Source organism: Oratosquilla oratoria, chromosome 7 (genome assembly GCF_046742065.1).
Source record: "Oratosquilla oratoria isolate Oo_2021 chromosome 7, ASM4674206v1, whole genome shotgun sequence".
NCBI classification, from domain to species: domain Eukaryota; kingdom Metazoa; phylum Arthropoda; class Malacostraca; order Stomatopoda; family Squillidae; genus Oratosquilla; species Oratosquilla oratoria.
Genome location: NC_134783.1, coordinates 35,448,054 through 35,455,064, shown reverse-complemented (window position 1 = coordinate 35,455,064; position 7,011 = coordinate 35,448,054).

Sequence of the window (7,011 nt, the reverse complement as noted above, 5' to 3'; positions counted from 1 at the left end):
CTGGTCGACTTTAGCAAAAGGTAACTGCACAGGAAAAGAGCGGATACACTTCAGAAATAGCTTCTGCTCCGAGCTCTCCTCAGAGGCGCAAGCAGTTACTGAACTCAGAAGAAAAGTGACAGTGAGAACAGAGAACTACAGCTGGACAGGAAGAGGCTGAAGTATACAACACATGAAATATACAAGTTGTTTTCCAGTGAGGCACCTAGATAAGAGCGTATGAAATAAATAAAACGCGAATTTTGCAAGTGAGTTTCCAGTGATGCACGACGATAAAAGCGTACGAAACGATGTTCCAGTATTTTATATGAAAAGCTGAATCGAAACATGGACAGCCGAGGATATGGAGTCTTTAGTCTCGATTCACGAGTCAACTCACGGAACAGTTGTCGTCTGGTTCCCTTCCCCGACAGCAGGAGCACACTTCTCCGTTTTTGACGGGAACATGAAAGAAGTTTTACTTTATTGCCAATCTCACTCCACACAAGTGGACAAGCACACGCGCGTGCGCATATCTAATAGTAACGAACACGAAAGGAAATTGTGTGCGCGATGCTCCGTCTCTCTGTCTCCAGCTTTCATATTTTTGAATTCACTTGGGGAGGGACGTCTCAACTTGGGCTATTTCAAGTTCCAATCTATTCCAGGAATCCATGTACCTGCAGGCTGGCTGCTGCGATTTCCTTTATTCGAAACAACGAAGACGAAGTCGAAATCCTTCAATGTCACACATCCTTGCAAACGAGTTAATATGAAGAGGCTCCCTACTCTCAAATCTGCTGACCTTTCGCCCTGCACCAGCGGTTCCCAACCGGTGTGCCGCGGCACCAAAGAGTGCCGTGAGATCAACTGAGGGTGCCGCCAAAATTCAAGGCAAAAATAATTTTCGTATTACTGACTCTCTCTGTCATCCATTTCTGTTCATTAAAGCAGCATCGGTGTAAAGATGAGTATTTTCATATTATCCAGAGACAAAATTTCGTTACACTGATGTTGAATAAACAAAATACTGACAAACTAGAATTTAGATTTTCTAATAAGGGTGCCGGGGACTTCCGAAAGGCTTGGCAAGCCAGAAAAGGTTGGGAATCACTGCCCTACACCTTCCAGGCGGAAGTACTGATGGGATACACTGCAACAACACTATTAAACTAACGAGTCTCTGTGTAAGAAATTCATCTTTTGTATTGGAGAAGATGCAAAGGCAGAAGGATGAGACGTAGAAGTGGCCAACATTTTTTAGGACCCGACTCCTGCTCCGTAAGAGATTTCAAAAATCACCCAAAACTGCTGCAAGCGCAAGCAACAAAGAACCAGAGGCATCAGAACACTACCCAAATCTATCACTATTGTTTGAAAATATTTCGGCTTGCTGGTGGGAAGAAAGCCGCATAATCCCAGTTCAGAGGTACGATCAGGGCGTAAAGTTCGCATGTCATGTCGTCGGTACTACATTAAAAAAAGTTTAACACACTCATTGGTGCCAGATGTCACTACGCAACGAATTGGTCAGGAGGGCAACCTTGTCCCACCAGGCACGGGCCCTCCCTATGACAAAAATAAATCCAGCCACCGGCAAACATGGTAAAACATGTCCATGACGACACCACAGCGCAGGGGTTAACCGAGAGTAATCTTCAGTCCGCAGAGGGGCGCCCGCCAGCCTACCTGGAAGGGCGAGGCCGCAAAACCCCTAGTTGTCACTGGATCGATGGGGAGTCACAGTGGCCATCCGGGAAAAAGAGTAAGGGCAGCCAAGTCTCATTTGCTTGCTTGCTTCCATGCATTGCAATGGCGAGGGCGCCTTCCTATAATGCGGCGCTGCAGAGGGACTAAACCCGGACTCCTACTCCGCGCACCTTCTATCTGTCCTCAACAGTGTCGTTGGCAGAAGTTCCCAGACGCTCCCCCCTACACCACAACCCCCTCTCCCCTGTCTCCTCGGACACAGGAGAGACTCCAACAGCCGACTCAAGACTCCTCCTCCTCCTCCTCGTCCTCTGCCTCCTCCCCTTATTGTTTTTTTTTTCGCTTCCATCACCCAACCCTCCACTTCGAGAAATACTTGCCTGTGTGTAGGATTCACTGTGATCTTGGATCACTTGCTGGACTAGTGATCGATAGTTGTGACCCTCCCCATTAATCGTTTAGAGCTCATATACACCCCCATCTATGGGCAATGCTGTAACCTTGGACATACACACCGCATCCCCTAACTCAAGAGGACATTGACGGGTAGCAGTGCTCATGGAGATTTTCAAGCCCTGAACGGGACTCGATCTCGGGCGTACGTTGTCGTAAGCCTTTGACGCTAACCACCAAACCACCTACCCGTGCATATGTATGTATGTGTGTGTATTTAGTTGTATTTACCTAGTTGTATTTCACGGGAAGGAGAGCTACGCTCGTGAGGTCCCGTCTCCATATCTCATTTTATCTAAACTATTTTTAAATTCATGTATTGTTCTTGCACACTTGTTCCAACTGTCTATTACTCTGTGAGGAAAGCTGTTCTTTTTCAGATCTCTTCTATAGCTGTCCTTCTATAGCTGTGTGTGTGTGTGTGTGTGTGTGTGTGTGTGTGTGTGTGTGTGTGTGTGTGTGTGTGTGTGTGTGTGTGCGCGCGCAGTCGTGGAGAGTATCGTGTTCCCCTATGTAAGCAAACAAGCAAATAGGAAGAGAGCCTTGATCCAGAGGGTGACATGACGGCCCCTAAAATGTATTTTTGCACACTAAGCCCGAACTCTAACTCAACAATGCAGTCGTCGCTCTGGACACTACATCTCAGAACTCACCTACACCCTCCACCCTCCACACACACACACACACGCACACACACACACACACACACACACGCACGCACGCACACACGCACACACACACACACACACGCACACACACACACAGACGAAATGTGGACCCGCGAGTGGCAGTCCAGTGTGGAGGACAGCCCATGGACTCCATCCACTGAATTATTACAAATAGAAAGGATTTTTAATCTACTCATTCGAGACTTCTAGACTTCTTTTCCGTGTTGGACAAGACGTCACCTTTGCAAATCAGAGACGTAGAGGTTCAAAGCCACCACTCTCGCACAGGAGGCGAGATGGAAGGCGATTGGTTGGTCGGTCGGTCAGTAATGGCTTTTTTTCCCGTAACACCTGTGGAAATCTTGAAACACAAGGTGCTGCCAGCAAAACCCTCGACGATGATTTAATGATAATAATGATAGTAAAAGTAACAATAATGACAACGACAACAGCGACAGCAACGATAACAATGATAAGTATGATGATAATAATAATAATATTAACAATAACAATATTTATATTAATAACAATAATAATAATAACAATAACAACAGAGAGATAAATCAATAAAGGTTTTGGTTAGCCGACGTGACTTTTAGACATCCCAGTGATGCATGACTCAACCGAGCCATGCACGGTCAGCAGATGTACGGGCGGGCCGCACACACGCACGAAGTAAGCGGTTCCTCTGCACTGCGTCGGGTTCCCCAAATGAGTCTTGCCAACGGAAGCACAATCATTTGCACGACCGTACCACGGGCCAGTCACCCCTTCCCTTCTTCGACGACGACGACGACGACGACGTCTGTTCAGTGCGGTTGTAAGCTCGAGATGACGGTGGGTACAAGCGCAGACCCCGTTCGCGGCTGACACCACGAAAGGTGCGATGATCTAGCTGTTGCTCTCAGCGTGACGATGAACAGCGTCGTCCTCAGCCACGTAGCAGCCCCCCCCCACCCCCGCCCAACCTCTCTCTGTTTTACTTTCAGCATTTTATTCCTCCCGTTGAACAAAAGTTGGTCCCAGACAACACTATCAAACTCGTCCGTGCGCAAGGACCTACGTGGCGGGAAACGCGACAAGAAGATTACACCTAACGACTGAACCCTCTAAAACTGCTACACTCATACTTGTCCCATTTTCCTTTCTACAGTGAAACTATACATACACAATTGCAGTGCAGCCGTACACAGAACAATCTCACCGGTCACTCCACTATGACTACGTCTACCTTTGTTAGACATTCAACGTGACAACAATCTACCCCAAGTGCCTTACTACCTTTCATCTCGTTCAGTGCATTGTATTTATATTATTTGCCATAACCCCATTAATCTGTCACAGACAATCTTTTGGTATCTTCCAGCGCCATAATCAAAATATCCCTTCCCTCCTCGACATTCAACAATTGAAATACTCTGTCTATTTTCCACTCACCGCCTTCATTTTCATTAGGATCTGTCCATCTGTACTCTCTACCTTCTCTCCTTTCTGTCAGACTCGTCTCTTTTTAATTCCTTCCAGAAACATATTTTTGTTATTTTCGAAACTCTCCATCAAACACGTATCCGCTCTTCTCTTGGCCTTCATCCTGTGTTGCGTTTCCTCCCTTTTCACGCTCTATATATAATACGCTTTATCTTTACCAACCGAGTGGTTAATGAATGGAATAGACTTAGTAACCATGTGGTGAGCGCTGAAATAAGTGTCCGTATTAAGAGAAGATGAGATAACTTTATGGGTAGGGATAACAAGTGGTAAGAGACATGGAACTGCCAAGTGTAGGCCTTCTGGTCTCTTGCTGTTCCCCCAATTCTTAGGATCTCGTTTCTTATTTACAATCCTTATATATTCAACCATTCCTCTTCTTCCTTTGTTCCAGTTTCCATTTATCTTTCACTACATTCCATACCTCTTCCAGCTTCGCCTGGAAGTCTTTCTCTGCCATTCAACCTGCTCACTTTCAGCGCCTCTCTGCCTCCCGTCGCTTAATCTCCATTCTCAGTGTCCCCTCCAGATAACGACCAAACAATCCACTACATCTCACAGAACAAGGAAAAGAGCTTTTTGCCGCTTCCAAAGACGTCCCACCCAAGAGAACTCTCTTCTCTTTACAAGACAAAGAGCGCAGAGAGATGGTTCAAGCACGCAGATGTCCTTAGCAAAATGATACATCAATAATCCCCTTTTCAAACTCGTTCCACCAAAGTATGGAAAAGAATCTGAAATATCTGACAGATCACTTTCGTATACTCCTTCCTTCCTCCCTTCCTTCCAATCAACAACAATCTCGTTTCCTGGTCTCTTCGAGTGAGTGAGACACTGGAAGAATCACCGTCATCGACCGTGTACACCATAACCCCGATTCCATATCCCCCCAAAAAACTACACTTGAATCACAGCCACCACGAAGCTATTACCTACTCCTCCCAAGACTCTATTAGATTGTTTTACAAAAGCAGAGATCCAATATGCCATCTCCGACTAAAGAGCAATAGTCCCATGCCAAGGTACGACCTTTACACCAAACCGAGACATCTTTCCACTCCACTTCTTCAACCTAATACGTGTGAGGGAACCTTCCCCACTACCTAGAGAGAGGCCATCATCCTCCCTTTCCTCAAAACAGGGGAAGACCGAATTTCCCTCAACAATTGCCGCCCAATCGCCCCTACGTCATCCCACACAAGTTGAGCCGTCGACAAACAATCCCTTTGGAATCTCTACCAAACCCTCATACAAAGCAGAATTGGTTGTAGATGCCAAACCTACTCTGACTCACCCACATATCAGACACAGTACTACAGTGAAAAGACTATATACGGAAAACGAACGTCCCTTTTCTGCAGTTATATGACATCTTTCGCATCAAGAATTGCCCCACCACTCGACTTTTTCACACCCTCTACGGTCCTTCAACCATATAATGATTCAACAGAGGCCCACATTGTGCCTGTCCACACGGCATGAGAACCGCATAATTGCTAACTAACAACTTCCTTCCAGTTTAAAGACTTTCCTAGGCTCCCGTGGGCGTTCCTTTCTAAATTCCCACTTCGCCTTTGCCACGCTATCGAAAAAAAAACATATAACATTATATAACGAAGATACTTCTATTTATCTTTCAATTCCTCTGCCATCAACATTTGCACAGACGTCCCGTTTCAACAACAAATTCAGAAGTGCATCAGTATACCCCAGATACAAAACCCTATCCTCTTCGTTTCACAATTTACTGTTAAAACACTTCACTATTATTGCCACCTCTCACCTTATTCACAACACCCACTTCACCCTACACAATCACCTCTGACTCAAGCTCCCTGGAAGCACTTTCCAAACTTCATTCCTTCCACTCATTGAACCAAATTGCTTACTCGTGGATCATTTATACTTTCTGTTTCAAATATGTAGTTATGTACCCTTTGGATGGGCGTCATAGCGCACTGACATCCTCGGTAACGACAGAGCCGACAAGACAATTCAGGATGTAGCATAGATCCCATTCGATACTTTCAATTCATTGCATGCGGGCATCTACCTTACCACCCGGTTCACATATCTAAACTTGTAGGGAAAATGCCGAAATAATCACCAAATAAGATATATATAATAACAGAGTTGTCTGTCCGAAGCCTTCCAAAATTGCTCAGTACATACAGAGCCTTCCAAATTGCTCAGTACATACAGAGGTTCTCAAGAGAACAGTGCACGCGAATATCTAGGTTGGATGCGGAAAAATAATAATGATAAATTAAGAAAATAAACTCTGTCACTATTTCAAACACGTTGAATAAAATATTTCTAATTCACAGGTGGTGGCCTTAGAAATAGAAAAAAGATGACATAGACCTTTGAACGCGAGTAGACTAGTTATATTCACGAAAACGTTATTATTCCATTGGGTGAGCACATGACGCCACGTCGTTTCAGCGCGTCCGACATGACGTCACGTCGTTGCAAAGGAATCAAAGTAGTTCTATTTTGGCTAAAGGCAGACAATTCTATTTACCTATTTAGCACATCCTTTCGATAAATGAAATATTTAAAAAGCCATTTATTCAAAACATAAGCTGGAGTAATTGGGTAATGTTCTGGTAATAATAATAAAAAATAAATACAAACAATTCTTATTTCCACAGGACATATATACAGTACATATAAACATACACACACGATATAATATATACATATATATACA